Source organism: Calypte anna, chromosome 1 (genome assembly GCF_003957555.1).
Source record: "Calypte anna isolate BGI_N300 chromosome 1, bCalAnn1_v1.p, whole genome shotgun sequence".
In the NCBI taxonomy this organism is placed as follows: domain Eukaryota; kingdom Metazoa; phylum Chordata; class Aves; order Apodiformes; family Trochilidae; genus Calypte; species Calypte anna.
The window spans coordinates 190,579,870-190,605,658 of NC_044244.1; the positions used below are offsets into that span (position 1 = coordinate 190,579,870).

The 25,789-nt window shown below is 44.0% G+C and overlaps 1 protein-coding gene across 2 annotated transcripts in view; it reads right to left on the minus strand.

Annotated features, from left to right (window-relative positions):
* RAB30 (RAB30, member RAS oncogene family) overlaps positions 1-23,587 on the minus strand; it is a 49,030-nt gene extending 25,443 nt beyond the window's left edge. The window contains exon 1 of one of the 2 annotated variants that reach the window (XM_030469541.1): positions 23,501-23,587. The gene's annotated coding sequence lies outside the window, so the exon portion shown is untranslated. Of the gene's footprint in view, positions 1-22,803; positions 23,440-23,500 lie in introns of those variants that run through there. The other variant, XM_030469540.1, reaches the window with a different exon arrangement.
* Positions 23,588-25,789: the final 2,202 nt, after the last annotated feature.

Here is a 25,789-nt window from a genome sequence, read left to right on the forward strand (position 1 = left end):
TGTATGTTAGTTTGGGTTATAAAAGCATGGCCAAGAACATTTTCTTGAGTCTTAACTGCAATAACACGTTTTGCTGCTGTTGACCATCTTCTTTTCATTGTGTCAGAGACTGTAGTATGAACAAAAAACAATTTTGCTAGGAAGGTTTTGTTTTGCAAGAGTTATTCTAAATTTGAAAAAAAAACAAAAAACCCAAAAAACATTATTTCCATCCCTTGATTGAAGCCTGTAATTTACATCACTTTTCCATCAAACCTATCAGAAATACCAAGTAATTAAGCCTCACTTAGCCTTGTGTTCACATGACAGAGCTCAGTGTCCAGAGGTACCCTGCAGTTTGAGCTGCAGGCTCCGTGCAGCATCCTGAGTGTTGCTGCTGTGCTGTGCCACGGTGTCCTGGTTTGGGCCAGCTCATTTTTGGTGTCCTGCAAAAGCAATCAAAAAGCTAAAACCTAACTGCCACATTAAGGTGAAAATTCATTCAGAATAGACAACAGGATCCATACAAGAAAAAACACAGAATAAAACAAAATAAACAAACAAACAAAACCAACCAACAACAACAACAAAAAAAGCCAAGTGTTTCTGGCTTTTGGTTCTGTGGCTTGGGACAAGTATATCAGACCTAAGAGTAACTACCCTGTAATATAATAATAAATTAGCAATACCAGCAATAAAGGCAAGAGGTACTAAGTAAGATAAAAAGCCATAGAATCATACAATGGTTTGGGATGGAAGGGATCATAGAATGTCAGGTTGAAAGGGACCTCAAGTATCACCATCTAGTTCCAACCCCTCTGCATGGTTAGGGACACCTCCCTCTAAACCAGGCTGCTCAAAACTCCATCCAACCTGGTCTTGAACACTTCCAGGGAGGGGGCAGCCACCACCTTCTCTGTGCAGCTTGTGCCATTCTCTCACCATCTGCATCACAAACCAAAAAACCCCAAAACCTAACTTGCACACTGTTCTTAATCTGAGGAGCAGACACAGTACCAACCATTCCTCCATACCAGATGCAATCTGTGTCCAGTATCACCACATTTCCACAGAAGAAATGCATGTCCTCCTATGACAGCTACATATGTTTGTGCTGGTTCTCTTAAAATAGCAAGAATCAAAGGCAAAACTGCAAAAGCCAAGACACCACAGCTGTAAGAACTGCACTTACACAGCTGAAACTGTAAAAAGAAAAAAAAGAAAACAATCCACAATCCTCTGAAACATTTGGGTGACAACGTTTCCCTGATAGGAGCTCAACCCCTAATTAGTTCCTCTCATAGATCTCATGTCACAGCCTGAAGCACAGCAAAGAAGCCTTCCCAGGGCAACTCCTTGAAGGAGCTTTCTCCAGGAAGGAACACAAAATTATTAAGACAACTATTTGCACAGCACAGGTAACCCTTCTTCAATCAGACATTCATATCTGGATTCAGTGGGGCAGCATCTTCCTAATGGCTCAAGAGGGAGGCTGAGGCAAAACTCAAAGCTATGCTCCTGAATTCAAGAGCACAGCAGAAAAGTTGCTTTTTGTTGGTGGTGGTTTAATTTTTTGTTGTTGTTGGCTTGGTTTTTTGTAAAAAAACCCAACAAAAACCAGAACTTACATGAGGAAACTAAGAGGCAATCCTGTGTTTCAGCCAGAGGCTCCCTTATCGCAACCACATGTGCAACATCAGCCAGCCCATGGGAGCTGTGCATCATCACACCTCTGTGCCACCACAAGAGGAACAGTGACAATCTGAAGCAGGGTGTGAGCATGTAGAAAGGCTCCTGCCCATTATGCATTTCAAAGGAATATTTATCCTCTAGAAACGAGAGGGAGTTTTTGGACATGAAATGACAGAGGAATCAAATAGACCTAAGTGTTGTTGCAGGCTCTTGTTAAGGTGGCAGAGGCAATGCAATAGCATTGGCTATTTCATTCTTTACAGGGGTGGAGATGAAGATGCTGGAGAAGATGATGGGAGCTCTGGGAAGCTCATCTCCCAAGTCCCTGCTCCCTCCAAAGACAACCTTGAAATCCCAATCCAGAGGGCTGTCTCTGACACGAAGATCAAGTTTGGGGTGATGGGTCTATACCAGTCTTAGGCTGATTATTGTCCCAGTGTTCCCCAGTTAACCACCTCCTTTCACTGCCAGATGGGAAGCACATTTTATCTTTAATATCATACATGCCCGTGCACTGAATCATATTTGCTTCTGCTTCCCAATAAAATTTTACCAACGGTGCAAGTGTCCCTTCTAAGGAGTTTTCCCCTCTAGATGGCAACCCCTCAGCAGCTGAGATGATGGGGAATATTCTTTGCATGTAAAGAAACACTTCAGCACAGTTCTAGCTGCAAGTATCTGCCAGAGAAGCAGATGTTTCATGAAAGTAAATTGTTCGTAGGAAAAAAAAAAGTGGAAATAAATAGAGACTTGAGTGTAGGTTCAGAGCTGGTTAATTTACGTTAATGTAAGCTCTGGTGCCTCCAAAGGGAAGGTTCCCAGCCCTGCCTGCACCCTGCCAGCTCCAGGACTGAACCAATACAGATTGGGGGAAAAAAGTAGGGGGTGGGCCAGCAGATTGAGAATTTACAGGCCTGGTCTCTGCATTTAATTTATGTATAAAGTATCCTTACTATAACCAGCACCTCTACAACGATCATTTCATACCATGGCTCCTTAGTAAGGGTTTCATAAGAACGTCACAGGTCTTTTCAGAGAGTAAGGAACAATAGTCATGTTCTGGTCAAATTTTAGCTCGCACATTAATGCATGGCCTGGTTTCAGTTCTCCTTATAGTTTCAGGTGGTTGCAGCACTTTTCATTTGTCCTAAACCACCATAAAAGTACAGTTACTCATCTAGGGCAGCTGTCTGCTCTTAAATCCTCATTTCAGCTTTGGGCCAGCTGCAATTCAAGAGACTGCATAGGTTAAATTTAACAGTAAAAGAAATCCCAAAAAGCAAAAAAGCTGCTATTAGTGGAAGCTTTCTGCTCTAGGTCTTCTAGCACTGCAGGGACATTACTCAAAGAGCTTACCTAAAAGCCTGAAATCTGAAAAAATAATTTTAAAATGTGTTGCAGGAGCAGGGTCTTTGAGATTTATTATTTAGAGCTGATCCAGCCAGTGGTACCTTGAGGACTAAAGCAGGCAGGGCCTCCACAAAACCAAGTACTGCATGTGCAAGCACCTATGCATACACATTAAAAGACCTCATGGGTCACACAGCAGCTCTCTGGCCCAGATAAATCACATTCTCACCTCTGTACACCTCTAATCCCAGCTCCAGATATCTCCAGCCACAGGGGTTAATAAATTATTACTGAGATTTGCATAGAGTTTGTATTTGGAGAAAAGCTAAGGCCCAACTGCAGCTTCTGCATCATCAATAATCACCCTTTTGATGTGATCAATGTTCAATAACCCTATGACACAGCTCAAGATCTCCCAAAGCATGGTATTTTTGGCAAAAAAATTTGTAACCATCACAACTATAATCTCCAAGGGCTTTTTCCAATATAGACATTGCTGTATTTCATATAATACCACATAAAACCACAGAAATTGTCTTTTACTACCATTGATCATCTGGCAGCAACGTGCTGAAGTTTTGACCTTTCCAGGACCATATTAGGAAGCAGAAAGTTTTTTTGTTGTTGTTGTTTACTTAAAGCAAAAAGTAGCCAGGCTTCTGTAGGCACCAATGCCACCATGAGATGTGCAGCCTGGACAGTGCTGTCACTACCCAGCCTGGGACCTTCACAATCACAGCTGCATGGTCATGAGGACACAGTTTGGCTCTTCAGAAGCACATTTGTGAGCATTTATTTTTATTCCTTAGCAACAGCAAAGGCTGGGGTTTGGGTTGTTGTTTGATTGGGGGTTTTTTGTTTTGTTTTGGGGTTTTTTTGTTCAATCTATATTTGGCATCCTGGGGAAATTCCTGAGCATAAGATAATTTTTAAAAGAGGATAAATGCCAGCACTCGAGCTTTGCTGACAGTAGCACCACCCCCAGGTTTTCAGTTACTGTGAAGTGCCCAGACCTGGAGCCAAAGAGAGTCCTCACATGGAGCATGCATCAAGAGTCACATCCATCACATTTTTTTTCTCTGCAAAACCTTGCCCTGGTGTAAGAAGGTAAGATTTGTTGGCTGGTAAAGTCTCTAAAACATTTGTATTGTGTAAGCCAACATCTCCAAGACTCAAGGCTCTGAACCTCATCACTGTTCAGCAGCAATCATGGGTCTCATGGCAGGTTTTGTCCTGTGGGAGCCAGGACCCCTCAGTAAAAGCACCATCTCAAAGAGACTTCAGTACAATACAGTAATTCTCAACTGAGGCACTGTTCTTACCATGAATCATGGAAATACCAATATCCCACAGCTCTCTACAGCTCCCAAGCAAACATACAAATTAAATCCTGTCTAACCTACATGAGAAAGACAAATAACACCTGATGTTTCCCAACTCCGTTAGCAATATGGCCTTAAAATAAAGAAAAAAAAAAAGATTTAATCATAGGAAGGGTAGAGAAATCACATGGCTCAGCAGTTTCATTGGTTGTCATGGCAAATGAAAATCTCCGAGTCTCTGACTTGTGCATTTTTGAGCAGACAACAAAAATGCCCTTTTTTTTATGACTAGAAAGGAATGTTTTCCTAAGAATCACTAGTGAACCCACTGCACACACTATATAAACAGCTGCTCCTTCCCAGGGAAAATGCTTGCTGTTTCTTACTGAGCAGCTCTGGGGGACCCAGGCAATTCAGCCCCAGCAGACATCCAGGCGCGGGTAATGAGAATCATGTGCTTTAAATCTGGTGACTTCTTGCCTGCCAAAGGCAGCCTGAACTAGCTGGGGGGCTCTCAGCTCCATAACAGCTCCACAGTTGGCTCCCTGGGGAATCTCCTGGCATGGCACAGCCGTGGAACCCAGCATCACATCCCCTCCCCTGCTCCCAAAAGCAGCATCACAGCATTTCTTGCCACACATCTAACAATAGGAGGTTTTTTACATGTTTTCAAAACAAGCCAAACCCACAGGTATTTGCATGAGTTTTAATCTGCCAGCCAGGTAGCAGCAGCAAAGACACCCCAGTGCTTGCTCCAACACCTGTAATCCAAAGCACTTCACACCCTGCCTGCACCACCAGCACCACACACCTTCCAGTAGAGTAGATTTTCTGAATCTAGGCAGGAGGTAATTCAGCTGCAGCTTCATAAGGAGGTCCCTGAAGAGCCTGCTCCTTCCAGCCACACTGCCTTTTGTTTTTGGCTCTGTGCTAAAAATCTGGGAAGTTATGAATATCCATGCAGCAGATTTATATCACTCATTTCACCACCAGATCTTATTTGGTTGGGTTTGTCTCCAGCCCTTTCCCTCCTGCAACTCATTCTTTTCACCCCCAGGCTCCAATGCAAGGCCTTTTGTTTAGAAGGAACAAGAGGACCCTAAGGAATAATGTTTTTTACATCATGTTGTAAGAAATGCTCCTCTGTGGTTAGTTTGTTTTCTATCACCTCCATCCATTGTGATTGTGTGGGGGAGGGGGAGCAGAAGTTGCACAACTGCACATGTGTGGCTGGCTGGAAAGCAGCCCCTTCTCTAATGAAAGCCACAAGCTCCTTTCCTTCTGTTCCCCAAAAAGCAGCTGTGTATGAAAACCCATTGCCCACACTCCAGTGCTGGCTGGCTGCATACACCAAGGACAGTGTCCTACCAAAAGGACCCCAGCTTCATCCACAAAACTGAGGCACAATCAGTGATGCTCAGGCAAATTAGCTACAGACAGAAGCATATAACAAGGATAACTAGTTTGGATCTTTTCTCTTTTGGATATGAGGCAGAATGAAAGAGACTCATCACTGTCCTACTCCATGGTCAGGCTGTGGCTGAAGGCAAGACACCCAGCTTCCCATTTACAGCCTACACATAAAAAAAGGGGGTCACTATATCAAGCATGAGATAAAAACATTACCACAGTAACTTTTCAGCTCAAACAACATGAACCGTATCTCAAGCCTCCCTCATACAGTAACCTCAACACAGAGTTGAAATATTGTGGCTGCTGAAGTTACTGGAAATGCAAATCACAACCCAGGGTACAAGGGTACTCAGCTCATCCACCCAGGCAATAGGCCAAAAACATATAAAACAAGATCTTTCCATGCAGGTCTACAGCTCAAGTATCCCTTAGCACACCAGCCCTACAGCATCCCTCCCCTGCAAGGGCTGCTCAGTCCTCCACTGGAGCATTTCTGGATTGCTCTGCATGTGGGGGGATGTGGGGAGTGATGGGAAAGGCAAAAACCCCAGGTCAAAGGAGAATTAAGAGACAAGCCAAGGGAAAAAAAAAAAAAAAAAAAAAAGGAAAACAGAAATAAACCAAAAAATAAGTAAGAATAATTCTCTCTAAGGTATTAGACTGCAGTGGTCTGACACTGTTGGACACCACATAATTTTACTCCTTTAAGATGAGGGGATGTTACAAAGCAAATGCTTTTCATCCCAACTGGGAGATTTGTCCTGAGGCTAATGCCAGTTGGTAACACTCAGGTATTCAGGATAGTGACACACAAACCCGAAGGAAAAGTGTTTCAGTCACAAAAAAGACTGCATCAGCAGCTTCTTAAATACATATATACTTTGACATTTTTCTGTAGGATACAGCTTATCAAGAGAAGGCATGAGCCAGACTGTGGGGCTAAGGAACACCTCACATTCATTTCTTACAGTTCTATTTTAGACAAAACAATTTGGACTGCCACCACTTGTTTAACAAAATGGGCAGTCTACCCAAAACCACTACTTGTTATTCAAAACTCAGCAGAGCTCTCTCCATGTTTCAGTTTGCCATTTATTCTACCCAAGGCAAGCACTGCCCCCTCAGCACAGCACAGTCCCATCAGGTACACAGTGATGCACAAGTATCAGCTCCCATTGCACAGCAAATTGTCATCAGTTATAACCTGATTTCATGTTTAACAGAGCCCATCCAGCAAAGAAAGGACTTCAAGAAGTTCCATTTTTATTTCTAGTCCATTCTACATGAATTTCTAAACAATATATGACTGAAATTGGATATCCAGGACTGTGCCGCAGACAATTTTTTGGTGCATACTTGTACTCTCCATGGGGGAAAACAAAACAAAACCAAAAAAACACACAAAAAACCCCAACCAAACAAAAAAAGTAAAGACTAAGATTAGAAGTCACATATATAATGGCTTTTTAGATCTGCTGACAACTGCTTGCAGGACAGGTCCTTCACAGCACTTCAGATTCTATTCTTTCCTATGCAAGTCATGTGCATTGCCCTGCAATGGCACTGCAAGCCCAAACCCACCCATCCTGCAAAGCTCTGAGCAAAGCATAGCCTCACATACTATGTGCAAGGAACTTTTACAGCATCATTAACCTTAAGATTTAACTTCAAAAGCAGATTTACAAAGTCCCTGGTTTTCTCTCTGAAAAGAGGGCTTGAAATGACTCGCACAATTTTATAGCAGTGAGCCAGAATAAATGAAATCCAGCTTTGAACGACCTTTGCAAACTACTCTGTTCTCCAATGTATTTAGTTTCTCTCCAAGAAAAAAGAATCTTCACTTTTTCTGTGCTCTGCAGCTCCCTTGTAGCACAGGCACTGGGTGTCTCTGCAACAGTAACATGCAGAAAAACTTAAATTGAGCCAAAATGAACAACTGGATACATGTGCGATAAAAAGCAAAAGAGAAGGTGCTGTGGTGGCAAAGAATCCAGGCAGGGTAACAAGGCTTGCAAAACTGGCTTCATCTGGACTGGGGTGTTTGCTTAGCTGGCAGTACTCTGAGTTGCTACAGATGATGGTGAAAGGAAACATGTTATAGCTGTAAAAATCCGGGTTTGAACGAAGGAAAAAAAATAAAGTGGTTTGAAGAAACTGTGAGGAAATTTTGGGACAGGACTATAAAAGGGGAGGAGGGGAGGGAAGGGAAAAAAAGATATAAGGTGAAAAGACAGGTAAAAGAGGAAGCACAGCGGGATTCTAGGTGAACCTGGGATATGGATGTCTAGGTGGATGCTGCTGGAACACCAAGGCGTGAGCCCAGCCAGCAGCACGGCAGAGAGGAGCATCACAGCACAGCAAAACAAGAGCAGCCCTGAGGGAGAGATGGGAAGAACAAACTGGCATAAAATGATCCCTAGCCCTGGAAGCACATCTGCTAGCTACCTGCAGAGACAGACTCAAATGTTTTAGGGTTAGCTCTGTCCCAAGTTTGAAAACACTACATTTTTATAATTGCAAAGGAGATGGTTGTTCTGGTGAGACTGTGTGTTGGATGTGGGCAACTGAATTCCAACACTGAACACAAACCAGGTGTGAGTGCAAATCTCAGCGTCAGCCTGACCAGCAGTCACTGCAGCCCCAGCTAACACAGCTACCTGCAATAAAACACTGGTAAGTCACAAACAGGCTTTTGGTTCCCTGGCACAAAACGACCCAAGACAATCAAGAACAAATAGGTATTAAGTGTCAAGTACCCCACTTGGGGTGCAATACAAGGGGACAAGTTTGAGCACTGTTTTGGCATAGAAATGTAGGCTGACTCCTGGCAAAAACAAGTGCTCCACACCAAAAAGTCCTCATTGCCTCTGCAGTGAAGAACTTCCCCCCCAGTGAAAAACCCTAAGTTTCACTTTGGGTTCACTATCCTGATGCTTGGGTCGTGGCTTCATTTCTGCTGCTCTGCAGTAGCCTCACACACTGCCCAAAGTGACTGCTGGCAGCTCCAAGTTCTGAAACTCTTGAGTTTCTTTACCTGGCAACTAATAACCTCTCTTTCTCCTCCCATGAAACTGGGTAACTGAGTGAGATGCCCCAGGTACAATTCAGAAGTTGCAGCTAAGACTCATGCAGAGAACACCACGTTTGTATTTCTTTGTGCATTTTTTACTCTTAAACAGTTGGTGAAGATAGTTTTTACTCTTTGGGGTATGCATCTGCCCCAAAGCCAGGAAAATAAGGTCCAAGTATGGTTACAAACATCATTTTCTTCATCCTCAACACAAATGTAATATTTGGGCAGATTCAAATCCTGGCTGTAACGAGCAGATAGAGATTAGGGAGCCACTATTAAAAATACAATATTGCATCAAGTTAAATTATTCATTTCATTATGCTGTTACAGCAACAAGCAACTTGAACATGAAAAAAAAAAAACCCCAACTCAAGCATCACCTGGATTATTAAAGAGCACAAGTAGAGCATTACAGACCCCACGTGTGTTGCTTCTCTGCTTCACCCACTTCTCAGATTGTTCTCACTTTTGTTAATTTGCTACTTGCTGATGCCTGGATGTGTATGATACAAGTTTTCTTTACAGTAGGCTGTACAGAAGGTTGCTTGAACTCGACAACATAAATACAAGGTCTGCTTTGAGAGATTATATTACAATTTTTTTGGCCTGTCACGCTGAAAGAAGCCTGTGGCACTTTTAAAAGGTCGGAGTTACAACACAAAAACTCCACTCAATATTTAACTATTGCATGAAGGGAGCATCCAAGGACACTTTCCACCACATGCATGCCCACACATACATACTTTAGATTTCAAAGGGAGAGCAAGTTGTGCACAAACAGTATGTGCATTTTTCCCCTTTCCTCATAATTAAAAGTAACTTCTAATCTGTATCATGGTAACATTTAAATCCAAGCCAGGCTGATGGCCTCACTGTGTACTACGCAGAAATCACTTAATAAGCATTATTTTCCATCTTGAGGCACTCTGTACTGACAGGCAAGATAAAAAACAACAAAGTGATTTACCCAAGGTCAGAAATCTGGGAATAGCCCGATGTAACCAGACCAAAGCTCCCAACCCAGCATCTCGTCACATCACAGTCATCAGTAATTGTGCCACTCTGAGAGATGAGATCTGACAGATCTCATCTTGGATCACAGGCACCCTCATTTAAAAATAATCCCATTTAAAGAATTTTACCAGCTTTCCTCATACACATCTTCAAAATTTCCCATTGGTCTTCCTACCTGAGCTCCTCATTACTTTTCACATATTACAGCCTAACCTACATCCCACTAATTACCCTCAGCACAAGAGCATCAGTGTCAACCACACTCTCTCATTCATGGTCACATATCCCTGCAAACACCCACCAAGCTGTCTCTATTCAAAACACTGCTGTTCCCTGGCCTTTCCCTGCCTGTTATGACCATGACCTGTTGTCACCTGCCAGAAAGCACTAAGCTCTTGCTAGCTGGAAATTGTATTTTGCGCTTGCAGTTATTCAGGACACCATGATGAGCCACAGGATGCTGCAGCAATGCATATCAGCAAGAGAAAGAAGGGATCCTGCCTGGTGGGCCAACTTGAAATTTAAAGCAGCAAGTTTCCCCTCTTGAGGCTTATCCAAGTGCCCCCTAAGTGGTAATACCAGGTTGTTAGTCCCATGCCACTCATTTTCCTCTGGGTTTCATCCATGGAGAGCAGCCATCCCTCCCAGCTCTTTCAGGCTGAGATAGTGACAGTGAGCTGAAAGCACATGGCTTTGGTTTCTTACAAACAGCACAAGAGCAGGGGATTATGAGGAAGGATTTGAAGTGTCATGAGATGTATTTTTGCTATTTAGAGGGATTTCTGTGACTGTTTGGAGAGAGGCCTTCCCACACAAAAGCAGAAGTGTGATGAAGAGGATCTTCACTTTCCCAGGAACAGCCAAAATAGCCACGATGAGCTTGTCCTTCACAAGAGGACAAATAACCTCAACCACACACTGAGGAACATTGGGAAATGCTTCAGGGTTAGGATAAAATGGCAGATGTTCCTTTTAAAAAAATATAAATATATATAAGTTGGAGAGTAAAATGTCAGAGCCTTGGACAAAATCCTCCAATGCCAAACAAGCCTCAAGACCACCTGCACATGGGTCCTTCAGCTCCTGGGAACAGCCCACACTTCCAGCAATGTGAACCTCTTGTGCATGAGAAATCCAGTTAGTTTCAGTGTAAAACTTTTTCCAGTGTATTCCTGAATATCACAACACCTATTAAGACTCAACTAATATATTCTCCCTTTAAAAAGAGCACAAAATTACAAGCCCTTTCTTTCTAGGAGGAGAGAAATGATGATGCTAGGAAGGCATCCTCCATAACAATTCTCTTCCTGAATCATACCAGCTGCCTTGTCCATTTTAAATGGGCATTTGCAGTATCTGCAGAAAAAAAAAAGACTCTTATTATTAGCAATATCTGAACCACTAGCCATCAAAGTTGTTTGCATATTGGACACTCTTTTCTGCACAGTCCTTCTTGAATCCCCGTAACACCTTCCCAAAGTGTCATAAATGTGCAAATGAAAAATTCACACTCCTCCTTCATGTGGCCCTCCTCAAGACAGTATACAAAGTCATAAGCAAAGGTTATGAAAGGATCAAAAGAAGTTGGCTACACACATTACAGTAATGCTTGCAAATCAGCCTCTCTAGTTACCACTGTACTTCTAGGAGGAATCGATTCCAGTAATATGGATGAATGGGATCCCAAAACTGAAAAATGCACTGGCTTAAACATTAATGCATTCATTGACTACTATCAATATCTATTTAATGGAAGGTGGGGTCTAGCAAAATATAGAAATGGTGGTGCTTTAAATATCTATGAAGACTGGAATCCTGGACACAGAGGCTTTAAAGTAGTCCCAGCAACACAATATCCCAACAATATAAATGCACCCACCAGGATATAATTATACTCTGTGTTCTGTTTTTATTGTAAGGATTGGTGTAAGCATACAACCAGGCAGGAAGCCAAACCTCAAACTGTGCTCTATTTACTGCTGAGGTCTCCATTAGCCCAGGGTGCACCAAACAGAAATACTGGTTTGCCCAGACCAAACCTAAAGATAATGCAATGCAACCTCTTCTCCATACCAGGCAAGCTTTGGATGAGCACTGCCAATCAAGCATCTGAATTCAACAAGCTCCCCTTCTCCTTAAAGCATTATATAGACTTCAACCCTATTTTCTACAGAAAACAAGCTTTTTGCAATAACCCAGCCCAGCCAACAGGCTCAAAAGTTACAGAATCTTACAATGGTTTAGGCCGGGACCTTAAAGATCATCAAGTTCCAACTCCCCTGCCATGGGCAGGAACACCTCTCTCTAGACCAAAGTACTATCCAACCTGGCCTTAAACATCTTTAAGGTTAATGGGATTTCCGTTTTACAGTAAGTTATCTGTGCTATAATTTGAATCTTTCAGATGTATGGAACAAACACCAAGTGACTGTGCCTTCTGCCCCCACAAGGAGACAAACAAGCCCTACCCGTCTGAGAAACCACTGAAAACACATGGTTGTACCACAGTATTTGAAAGAAGACACCCAGAAACACACACACTCTGCAAGAACAAATCCCCTGAGAGCAAGCAGTGCTCTTTCTGCTCAAATGGAATTGAATCTCTACCTCAGAGCCATGGGACTGCAACAAAAAACGCCCCGTTTCACTTCTTAGGGGTCACTTGACCTCTAGGAATCGCTGATCACAAAGGTAAAAAACCCAATCCAGGTAGTGTCATTTGTCTTCCTATTTCCCTGTCTTTGTCACCTCCATTGCTTGCAATATTGCTGTTCTTTTTTGCTAGCTTCTTGCACAAGGCTGCCAGCTGCAATATCCATCATGCAGCACCTCACTAATGGCTGGTGGCTGCTAAAGCAATATTTACACTATGGTTTGCATTACAGTTTATAAAATTCTTTGGCGCTCCTCCAAAAGAAGAGCCCCACATAAATTGAAGTTGCTATTGTCATCTACAGCTAGTGCTCACTGTGAAGATTGCAGATGTTTGAAATACTGATCAACCAGCAGCAGTGAGGCCGAGTAGTAAACGTCATTAACATTGCCCGTAACACTTTGCTTCAGCGGCGTACAATAAATCACTGATGAATATTCAAGGCATTCCTCTGACATTATCTCCATTTTACAGATGGAGGCAACCAAGAGACAGAAAGTTTAGTAGTGACTTGCCTATAAACACAAAACCGACACAGAATTCCACTGTCTTGCCTTCGAAGGCCAAAATGCATCTTTCTAGATGAAACTGCCAATTATATAGATGGATTTTTGCAGTGCAATTATGAAGACTGTAATCCCCTAAAATCACTAATGGCTATTCCCTCCCCAGGTTAAAGCTCTGCTCACCCACATTGCACTAACACCTACAGATGACAGAGAACTGCAGATTCTCCCTGCACAAAGTAGGGACTAACAAAGCCCTATCCCAAAGACCTTATAATGGATAAAATCCAATCCCTACATAAATACAGGAACGGCTGAAAAAGAGAGGAATGACTCAAAAACTACATGAAAGGCTGGGAACAGACCAGTCCTCCAGAACATCAGACCCACGTAACTAAATTCATTAACTAAGCATCACCCAGCACTGCCCAGGAGATATTTTTAAAGCCTTCTTCTGTATCAGCAAGAACTGATGTCATCAAGCAAAAAGCAGAGTATTGTGAAAGATGTGCTAACAAGATGGAAAGAATTTTTATGTAGTTTCACACATTTTCCAGCAAGGAGTCTGACACTGAAGCAGGGTGGCCTGGTTACTAATGGCTACTCTAGGAATTGATGCAAGATGCTGACTGCTGCCGTGACTGGCAGCTGCAGTAAACAAACCATATTTCACACCAGGTTTTTCCTCCCTGTGGCGACAGCTTTTGTAAAACTGCAGAACTTAATGAGACACTTTATTTAATATTTACTTCACAATCAGCCTCCTTTGTTCTACCAGAATTAGCCTCGACCACAATGAATGTTTTTCTTAGTTAATTCATTGTGCAAGTCAATACTTAATTTATTCTGAATGTCTTAATTTCTGAATTTCTAACCAGGGGGGGGTTCACTTTAAAGATGCTTTAAGTGACAGCTAACTACCTGCATGGCTGCAGAGTGAATCAACCTGGGGACACCGTCCCAAAAGTAAATCAACCTAGCAAAAAAAAAAAAAAATTTTAAGATTGGTTTCAACCAAGCAGTTGCCCAATGCAGAGACACAACAGGCTAGAGACATCACTGATATAAATGGGCTGGCCTTTGACAAAAGATGGAAATTTTATGATAAGTAAGATGAAGTTTCTAGTGATGGGAGTGCTGAGGCCTCTGGCCATGCAGCAGCTGAAGAAGCTTTAAAAAAATCCCTGTACTACATCCACATCTGCAGTAGCAAGTTCAGGAAAGGTCAATAATAATCATCTATAAAGGCACAGGACAGTGGAGCCTTGAGTACAGGGATAGCTGGTGTGACCAGCAGACTCTTCTCAAAGGCATCTGAAGACACTTCTGCCAGTGCTTTCTGGTGACATACAGGGACCAACTACATGCACAGCTAAGTGCAAGTGCACCAAGACACCACTTTCCTGAAGAACTGGGACAACAGAACTGTTACTTAAGAAAAAGGAAAGAAAAGTTTCCTAGCAGAGGGAAACTACAGTAACTAAAGTAGCTTCCAGGATTTACAGAACCTGGAAATACTGAGAAGTACCTCAGGATCCAAATAGGGATATATTTCAGTTTGTTCTCCAGTTTTGAGAGGAGGCAAGAAACTTCAGAATCTGGGGTTACCGACTGCTAAAAAGACACAGTTTGTTTCTGCACCAAATATAGGTGATGCAAGAGACACTGAGCACAATACAACAGCCAACAGCAGGTCACAACACAAGAGGAAACCTCATTCCTACAGACACCATGCAGCTTCCAGCTGAGCAGCACACTCATGCCTCCCCTTCCTAAATAGGTCAAGCAAAAATCAGTTATTACCAAGTTAAGAGCTTGACTCGAGTCCCTCTTTGCCTTCTGAAATGAAAGAGTTAACAGAAATATGGGTTTATTTGGGAGTTTATTTGCACACACACAGAGAAACCCATCCATCTCTCTGAGCAAAACACTACTACCATATTTTAGAAAAGTGAATACTGCTGGCTTGAAGAAAATAGGCACAGTTCCCTTTATAGAAGGAACAAATTGTTCAGAACAAGGACAAATGCAGTAGAAAAATCAGGCACCGACTTTGCTTCTGATGTTTCAGGGTTCTGGAACATGTAGCTCAGATACAGTCTCTGTATGATTTTTTTTTTTTTTTTAATTAGACCCAACATTGTTCAAGCACTACCCCATAACTGCCTAATGCTCTCAAGAGCAAATATTTAAAGTGGGGATTTTTATATTCTCAGATACATAAGGAATCAGAGCATTCCATGGTCTTCTATTGCCTACAGGACCTAAGTAAGCTGATGGTGCAGATTTTCACTTGAGTGGATTTCAGATAGAAAACGGGGAATTATCTGCAAACTGCATTAAAACGATCCCTTTAGAGTGAAAATACATTTCTGTAGCTATGTCACAGAAACAGGGCTTACAGAGAAGAGGAGCAGAACCCAAACCCAGCACCACACAGTTTGAAGTTGCAGCTACAACTCCACTCAACCAGGACAAGGAACCTGACACTGGAACCAGCCAGCCCAGGGGCCTCAGCAGCCCAAAGTCATAGAGAAAGACCAAACCTGCCCTCACACTCTTGTGATAGCTACAGATTACCCCAGTCTTTGCTGAGATTTTAATTAAACTCACTACTGCAGGTTTATCTGAGTTAATACCTTTTCTCCACAGGATATGATGCACCATGAAATTCAGGGGAGATGCAAGAATAAAAAGGCTAATGGTATTTCTCAATCTTTTTTCCAATACACAGAAATTGACTGATGCACCTGCAGAGACTGCAGGCTACCCAATTTGCACCTCCAAATATTACTCAGGATGGAATAATCCAATGTCTCCAGTGGATTAATGGGAACACCAAACACGTCAGGAGAGCTCTTTCAACCCTACATTTGTATTGCAGGTATTTGAGTTAATAGCTATAATGCAAGATCAAACAAAAAAAGGATTATTTTTTTAAGTGGCAGTCTCCTCTCTCAACTAACCAAGTTCAGCAGCCATTATAATAAAGGTTGAATCTTCAGTGTTGGAAAAAACAGAATTCAAAACTCCCTCATGCCATCAGAAAACAACAGAACAGTAAGACCACACAGCATGGAGACCCCTGAGGGGATTTCTTGAGGTCAATAACAAGAATTCATGTTGTGTAAAAAATAAATTCATATACAAGTTTGTCTTACTATGCTTTTAAGAAACTACATTATCAGAAGCAAATATTTTCCCATGCTACAGTCACAGCTGTCATGAAAACACCAGGCATTAGACCCTGGAAGGATAAGAGATGGCACCATGGAGAACTTCTCACTAATAACACATGAAGCTGGCTTCCTTTAAAAACTTGTTAGATAAAAAGCCCCGACTGATCTATTTTCCATTACTCTAAGTTCAGGCAATGAAATTTAAATCACAGAGAAGTGCTAGTGATTATTTTTCAAGTCAGCTTTTCATTACTGCAAGCATTCTTTGCAACAGAGCAAACCCAAGATCTGGAGGGTTTAGAAATAGGATTTATTTTCTAATCCTGGCAACCCCTTTAGTCACTTCTTTGATTGCCTATAAATCTACAACTTGGCATTCACCTCTCAGCTCAAGGTGCTGCTCTTAGAATCTGCATTCTGAACATAGATCTGGGCTTTTTCTGGATCTCCCCTTGTTTCTATATCCATGGATGAATGGGTATTTGGAGCAAAAGAGTAACCACAGGAAAGACAGGAAGGCTCAACAAGTTCTTGTGGCTTATATTTTATCTGCTGCAGCAGAGAACATAGGTGAGGGCTGGTTTATTAAACAGCTACACATTTCTCTTTCCAAGCAACATCTTTAGTAACCTATTTCCTGGTTGGTCTTCTTCAGGACAGAGTCTCCATATACACCCACCCACCCGCAGCATTCCTGATTCTTTTTTTTTTTTTCCAAGCTCCCAAAGGTTATTGCTGAACATCACTAAATTGAAGAAAAGTACAAGGGAGAGGGGAGGCTGCACTGGAGCTAGGGAAGACTTAGATAGGAAACAGGCATGGTGAAGATGGATGGGAAAAAGCACGTCAGCAGTTCCCCTTGAGGTGGCACTGTCACAGAAGTGACACCCCAGGGAAAACACCCGTACAACCCTCTCTGGAGGACAAAGATGGTGAAAGGAATGTCCTCTGAGGAGCAGCTAAGGTCTGTGAACTTGTCTAGTTCAGAGAACAGGAGGCTGAGGGGCAAAATCAGCTCTCTGCAGCTTCCCCAGCAGAAGAGGTACAGCAGAAGGTGCTAAGCTCTTCTCCCTGGTTTCCAGAGACAGAAATGGGAGTGGTTCAAAGCTGCAGCAGGACAGGTTCAGACTGGGTGTTAGGAAGCACTTTTTTACTGAAAAGGTGATCAAATACTGACACAGGCTTCCTAGGGAGATAGGGCTTAGGCCAATGCTCTAAGCCTGTCAGTGTTTAAGAGGCATTTGGACAATACCCTTAACAACATGCTTGAGCTTGGTCAGCTCTGAACTGGTCAGGCAGTGGAACTTGATGGTCTTTGTAGGTTCTTTCCAACTGCAATATTCTATTCTAACTACTTGATTATTCTGCAGAGGGACCCCAGACTTCCACAGCCAGGTAAGAGAGTGACCCCTCCTGCAGAAGCAATAAAAGCTTCTTCTCCTTTCTGATGTGAGGGGCTCAGTCCAAAGCACCCTGGAAAGCACACACAACTGATTCCTGCTGCAGAGTCTTGCATGGAGTTGGATTCATTTTCACTGTTCCAAACAGACATTCAAGGTTCAGCTCCAGCTTACGGGGTGGTAGTTCCATGGTGATTCCTTTTTGCAAATAGTAGCCTGGATTTACCTCAAGAAACACTCACACTTTAAATGCACACATGCTGTCCTTTAAGTAATTGACTTGAAAAAAAATTAAAAATAGAGAGCTTAGTTTGTGGTAACTTCATTACAAACAGCAGCACAGTGCAGCAGTGGGTCAGGCTGCTAGAACCCTGCATTAAGTTCGTCTTTCCATAGAGAGCATTTTTAGCAGGATGAAGTTATGCAAGCACTGTTTGACTTCCATACACTTTGGCATATCTAACACCTTTTTTTTCCCCCTTTTAAACTCACCCTGCAGGATCCAGTCTTTTGAGAAACCATGTGGAAGCTCATCTTTTTTCATGCCAGCATTGCTTTTCCTCTCCCCCCTCTTCTCTCCCTTCCCTTTCCCATTACTCTTTTCAATGTCTAAAAGAAAACACTATTCAGATACTTGAAGGTTACAGTTAACTTTTAGTTCCCCAGTAACCAAAAGAAAGCATTTGTGCTAAAAGGAAAGAAAATAAACAGAGTATCCTGTGAGCTTTAAAAGGACAGCACCAAATTTCCGGGAGGCTCAAGCAATGCAAGACCTTGCTGAAGGTTATTTTTTTCTCCTCTGTACCAGCATTCCCTAATTATCTCAGGAAACAAACTGCTAGGTTAGTTTAAACAGGTAGTTTAAGTTTTGCTTTAAATACATTAGGGAGCAGTGCAGCTCTGCACACAGACAGAAGTGCAATGTAGCCAGAGCAGTAACTCCAGGGGAGGTGAGATGACAAATAATTAAATATAAAGCCATTTGCACCCTAAATACCTATCCCCAGCTCAATGCAACAAACTCTCTAATGATTTTGCTTTACGCAGGGTGAAATCAAATGACATTAGAACACAAATCTCACTAATACCTTATGCAAGGCCAATGTTTAGTAGCACGGATTAGTTATGAAACTGCTGTAAAAGTGACAGACTTTTAAAGTGGTTCTGACTCTTTAAATAGTCACGATTTGAAGGAACAAGTTCATCCTTGTGTTGCCCTAATTAATTGAATATATTAGCACCTGAGGAATATTTGACTCAACCTCCCTAGTTAAAATCCATTATTTAAGCCCAAACCAAACAAGAGACACCAGGATTGTATAACAAGCATGGCAGTTCAGTTGTTTCCCTGACATAAGAGACCCATTAAAAATAAAATGAGGATTTAGTTAGTTATTGACTGAATAAGGGAGGAGAGGCAGGAAACTAAATGACTTGCTGCAAAATGAAATCACAGAAACCAGGCAGTCAATCAAAACATTGCCTCAGGTCATCTTATTTATCCTCCAGCCAATGCAGGGCTGTTGCTGAGCACCTCTGCCCCAATCTCTCTCCAAACAGGTTGATGTCAGAAACAAATCCATAATACAGAAGTATTTATTATCTCCTAAATTTCCTGCTCTGAAGTCCTGCAAGCATCCATGAGATTCCTTGTTTAAACTGTCTGATTACTGCAAGGTATGCCCACCTTGTGCTACTTTCTGTGCTCGTGTCATGGAAGACACACAATTGTAGTGAATCTCTTGAACTTTCACAGTTCCTGAGAGTTTATTCATCAACACAGAAGAACCAGGTACTAGCACATTCCCTCCTCTCAGCAACTGCCAAGAGCAGGGCTTGCTCTCAAACTGCTCGTCCTGCCCTAAAATAAAGCAATATGCTCTTTTGAAACTAGAAAAGACTTTTCTCTAAATTCCAAACTATTATAATTCTTGTTTGGCTATTTTTTACGTAAACCCAAGAAAAAAGTCAGCAATTCCATACCCCACCCACAAAAAGCCCAGCTGCAGGATGTCAGCTCAGCTGTCATGGCAAGAACCAAACAAGGGCAGCTCCAGAGCTAAAGGCAGGAGCTCTGCAGCTTGCATTAGAGAGCTCCAAGGCTTCAGGCTCAGGCTGCAAGAAACACACAGCCCAGACAGCAAACATATAAAAGTTCTTTCACAGGAAGGAAACAAACATTGGTTCAGATTGCTCAAAGACACATTTCTCCCACTTTTCAATTCTCACCTTCCCTCCCCATGCCTCTTTGGGAAGCAACTGCTCAGTTGCCCACAAAAAGCCTCCTTCACCCATCCACCTCTCCTGTCAGATACTCTCCTTCCCTCACCTAGACTTCAGCTCCAGGCTACTAAAAGTCACTGTCCTCTCATAGCTCAGTTGTGGAGCAAAGAAACAGAGCTTACAAGACAGTAAGTGCAGCCAGCTCTGGCTTTCCCCAGTTCCTCTCGTCTCACCAGGCTTTGGGTGCCCCCAGAGATGAGGTTGGGAGACACCCAAGCATCCCAGGGCAGCCTGAACTTCATTCTACAGCAGTTCTGGGACAAGCAGTTTAATACTGCATAGGGCACATAGGCAATGCTGATAATTTGCAAAGATGTGATTTCTGGCTTTACTGAGACATCAAACAAGGGCACCAAACTCAACTTGATTAAGAAGAGGACTAAAATACAAGAAAACCATGAAGAATATGACCATGAGACCACCTAGCCCAAAAGCCCCTTTCAGTAACTGGACGTTAATAAGAAATTGGGGATAAAGTAAATGACCAGACAAAAATATCTCTGCTTTCAGCAATCAGCATTTTGGGGACATCTTGAATCACAGTAAATGCATACACTGCATTTAGGTCTTTACAGGATCAGGACTCAAAGTACTCAAGAGGAAGGGCCCCTTTGCTCATCTGAGCTATTTCACAGCAATCACTCATCTATTGAGTGGTTTGCAGCTTTTGGTCCATTTTTATGTGTCTGTATTTGTGTTGCTGCAAGGCAAAATTTCATTTTATTAATACAACAGTGCAGATTTCTGAGTTACATTTTTAATCCATTTCTTCCTATAGTATGCTATAGCCTGAAAACACTAGCACACAAGACAACACTGTCACAAGTCTTTCTAAATGCTACACAGCAAGTTATTTGGAAAAATAATAAAACAAACAAAAATACCAATACATATTTATAAAGATATACACATTTAAAGATTAAAGCAGAAATAAAAATAGGGATATAAAACACAAAAAGTGTCATTACTTTTAAACTAAATAATCCCTGGCCATGGATTCCCTGCTTGTTCTCCACAACTTCTGTATCAATATTTCCCAGAACCATTCCCAAGCTACACTTTCAAGCTATCACTTAATTTCCAGTGCCTTCTGCCCACAGCTAAAAAAAGAATAAATATCACTGCAATAAAACTTCTCCTTTTACAGCCAAGACGGGAAACCCTGTATTAAATTACCCATTCCCCTTCCTTGTAAAATAAAGAGGAAAATGCCATTCCAGGAAATCCAAATGTTAAAAAAGCCCCAACCAAACAAAGACAACTCCTGCACGCACAGTTGTTCTTCCCCTTTGAGTCGCTAACAAAGAGGAAGGAAGGAAAAAACACCGATTAAATAAATGCAAGGAGGAGTGGATGCAGCATGTTTATCCCACTTGAAGAAGGGAGGCTATAAAACACCATGCACTGCACATAGACACCCCAACCACTGCCTTGGTGTTTACACATACTTGGATCAAACCAAACAGGGAGTCTCATTGTCCCCAGTGGACTCATGTCACTTGTCCCTCAGCGCTGTGATTCCAGGCAGAGTCTGCCAGAGGACACACAGTGCCAGTTACACAAGAGAAGTGCAGACACAAATATACAGCAGAAAGAAATAAGGAGAAAAAAACAAACAAACAAAACAAAAAAAAACCACACACACACACAAAAAAAAAACCAAAACAAAACCCCCCAAAACAAAACAAAAAAAACAAAAAACAAAACAACCCACAAACAATATCAGCTCAGCAGCACAGTCTCTTCCTACTTGCAGGACATCAGAACAGCCTCCAAGTTGGGCTTTGGAACATATTAACAAAAGGGTACCAAAAGATGCTGGCAGATTTGAGGTGAGCAGGACCCCCCTGCATGTACACATTTCAGTGCCACCAGCACAAAATAAGATGTCTGGAGTCCACCAGCAATTGCAGAGATAAAGGAAAATTTAATGATGCTATGCACTAAGGAAAAAAAAAAAAAAAAAAAAAAAAAAAAAAAAAAAAAGTCAAGATTCTGCACTAATGCTATAGCACTGCTCAAGTAAGGATCAGAACCTTGCAATCAGACAGCAAGGATAAAAGAAACAAGTTAAAAAGCCACACTAAGCTTTGCTGGATCACGAAGTTTTTGAAAAGTTTAAAACATACACACTTCTTGTATTTATAATAAATGGGAAAAAGACCAAAGTGGTAACTTGGAAGCTGAAGTAAACCACCAAGCTGTTGAAGATGTAAACTCATGGTGTGACTTGGAAAAGAAACATGAAGCAACAGCTCACAGCCAGAACCAAGAGACTCAGTGACTCAAATCCCAACCTTCTCCCTGAAAAAGGGCAGCAATGAGGGTGTCAGAAACACAGAAGCCGCACAACTTCGCACACCAGCATTGCCAGAGCGAACCTAAACCAGCTCTGGCTTATTCAACTTTTTGAAAGACACAACCCCCCCCCTCTCTCCCCCCCGGTAACACAGGCTCTCAGTCCAACTTCACAACAACCACAAATCCATTTGATTTTCCGCTGTTACACAATGCAGAAGACAAACGGGATGGAGCTCCCCCACCCAACCCCCCCGCGCTGTCTGCCGCCCAGGACCGCGCTATTCCGGGCCGCTCGGAGCATCCCGAAGTTGCGGGAGTTTCCCGGCGGCTGCGGGACACGCAGGGCGGCAGCGGAGCAGCTGCGGGGACGGCGGGGACGCACCTGCCCGTCCGGCCCGAAAGGTGGGGAGGGGTACATGTCTCACTTCTCCAATTTTGGGTTGCTTTTTTTTTTTTTTTTCCTTCCCCTCTTTTTAAGGAATAGGGGAGAAGACGGCGCAGCCCCGCTCGGCAGCGCTTCTTCCCGCGGCGGAACGCACGGTGCGGGGAAACGCAGCGGGAGACGGCGAGGTTTGGGGAAGGGGGATAAAAGGCAGAGAAAAAAACACATAAAAAGAGAGGAGATGGGAGGAACTCACCTGGTTTGGGATTTTTCCTCCCTCTCCACGACCATAAAACGAGGCGGGAGCCAGGAGCCAGTCACCGGCGATAGGAGAAGGGTGGCAGCCCCCCGCCGCCCCACGATGGGGATGGGGATGGCGGGGCTGGGTGCGGTGCAGCCCCCACACACCTGGGGTCGGTGCTGGGCCGCCCCCGGCACGGCGCAGCCCCCCCGAGGATGGGTGCACTGCAGCCCGCTCTCCCGGGGCTGGGTACTGGCCACCCACCGGGAGCTGGGCAGTTCCCCGGGACGGGTGTAACGGAGCAGTGCTCAAGGCAGCCCTGTTCGGGAATGGGTGCCGAGCTCCCCCGTGCAGCACGGCTGAGCCACCCTCAGGACAGGACAGCCACCCCCGGGATGGATGCAGCCGAGCCCGGTGCAAACCGACCCCCTCCAGGGAGAGGCGAAGGGCCGCTCCCGGTGCCAGGCAGCGCCACAGGCTGGGTGTAAGAGCGGAGGCGCCGCGGGCCGGTGCTGGGGGTCCGGAGCAGGGCCGGATCGGATGGGCTCGGAGCGGCAGCAGGCGCGGCCCCCCCGCCGTGGCCGGCGCTGGCAGCGGGAGGCGGCACCGCCGGAGCACAATGAGCGGCGCGCGCCCCCGCGGCCGCCCGCTGAGCGATGACATCACCCTCTTGCCCGCCGGGGCGGGGCGAGCGGCCGGCGCCGCCACCTACCGATTGGCTGGCGCCTGCCGGAAGCGGAGCCTTCTGGGTCTTGTAGGTTGTTGGGACGCGCAGCACGCCGGCAGTGCTGGGGCTGGGGACTCGGTTTCCCGGCAGGCCACGCTTCTGCGCGGCCGCGGTGGGGAGCGGGAGGGGGTGGGGAAGGAGGTGGTGGCGGCCGCCATGTTGATGGCGTGCGTTGCATTTAGCTCGGGAGGAGCCACCGCGGAACCGGGTTAAAATGTCGGAAAAAGGGGAGGATGAGAGTCAGGTGTTGGTTCAGGGGGCAGAAAGAGTTCGCGTGAGGGGATGAGAGCGAAGGGGGAGGCCGAGGAGTGGTTGAAAGGGGCGTGACGGTATGTGGAGGATACCGGAGCGTATTGCGCATCTTGCCTCTCGGTGCTCAGCGGCTGTTGTTAGGTCAATGCCTCTCCGTGGCCGGAGCCTTTTTCTTGGGCTCATCCTCCTTGCGGGCCGGAGGGGGGGCCCATGCGGCGCTGGCAGCGGGGCCCCGAGGCGGGCGGGCCTTGGCTGTGCGGGAGCGGCGCCCGCTGAGGTGGGTCCGTGGAAGGGGAAGGGGAGGGGAGCTGGGGGGCGGTGGGAAGGGGCCTCTGAGGGCAGAGCTGGCAGGTGGCTGCAGTTTGTGTCAGTGCTGCTGTGGTGTCGGTACCGGAGGGGGAAGCTGCCCTGTGTGGCGGCTCCGCAGGCACTGGGGGCTGTGCCCCAACGCCCTGCGGGGAGGGGGCCCTTTGCGGGGCGTGTAAGTGCTGGAGGCTTTGGCGTTTGCCTGGAATGAAGTACAGACTGCGGATTAAAGAGGGAGATTAAGCTCCTGGCCTGGGTTTGGTGGGGCAGGTTTCTAGCAGGGATAAGACTTGGATATGCCCTTGTCACACGCCAGCTGATAACCCTGTGTTTAATTTGGGACGCCTTAAAGGTTGTGGCTTCTGTGTGATGGCTGAGAACTGCATTGATAAGTGTTTGGTTGTCATAAATGTGTGGTTTATTGTAACCAGCAGGAGGAGCTTTGCTCCTTTCTATAGACAGCTGTCCTCAGTATATCCATAGAGACTTAAATCAGCCTTGAAAAATACATCTTGAGAGAATAGGTGAAATGATGTGAGATGTCTCGGCGTGATAGTCAAGTTAATTTGCTTTCCTGTTTTCTTATATGTGCTTGCTGTAGGGTGTATGTCCTTAAGCCTAACACCATTTCTAGTTACAGCTGATTGCTGTGAAATAAAGTGCTTTATTACTTCAAGAAGATACTCCAAAAGAGTTGTGAAGAGTTTTGGAGGCTCCCTGGATGTGTTGGCTAAAGTCAGTAGTGGTATAACTCAGGACAAATGAGGTTACTAGTTTTTCTTTAGTACTTTGGCTCCTCCTGGAGGTAAGTACAATGTACATGCTCAGGATACTGCCTCCCAATAACCACGTAGGTATAGTAGTCTGTTTACCCCAGGTTACGTGTGAAGGAAAGTTGCACAAGAAGTTCTCTTAGAAATTACTTAACCTGCAGCCTTTCAGAATTTGTTGATAATAAAGCAATATGTGCCATTCTTTTTATCTTTTTAAATCCAGCTCAGAATGTGAACCAGTTGCTTTCCTTCCTATAAAATGTCTAGTAAAAACCTTTGAACAGGGGTGCTTCTTCCCACTCCCCTATCTTATCTATTTTGCCATATTTATAACTGAAGAAAAAGAGTGGAGGGTGTATAATCTCCTTTTTCTGCTGTAATTTTCAGTATCAGTTGTGTTCATCTGAAGAATTCTGGGTTATAAATACAGTTCCTTTTATTTCTTTTCTGCTTAGGATTCTCCTCTACACAGATACCTTTAGATTAGGTGTGCTGTGGGCAAAAAGTCTGGTGACCTAATAACAGGACAAAATGTTATTTAAACTGGTCTATAAAAGTTGGTTTCACCTGCACTGGTTCCCTTTCTTCCCTCCCTTCCTCTGTATGTCAGTGCTGCTGTTCTCTGGGGAGGAGACAAGGATACAACCTCCTATGCAGATAATTTTCTTTCATTGTTTGCCTTGTTTCTTTGAAGATGTAGATGTCACTGATGTCTCAGCTAGGAGCTGCTGGAGCAAGTTTAAAGGCAGAACAAAGGAGTGGACTTCAGAAACCACCCAGATGAGTGCCTGATGATGCAGGAGACAAAGTAGTTCTCTTTGTGTGTACTGTTCACTTTCATCAGTTTGGAAATTGCTGGTATTTGTCAGTTTATGATGATATTTTCTCATCACAATGTGCTGGAAATGATGATGTGTTGTATGTTCCAACTGGGATACTGTGC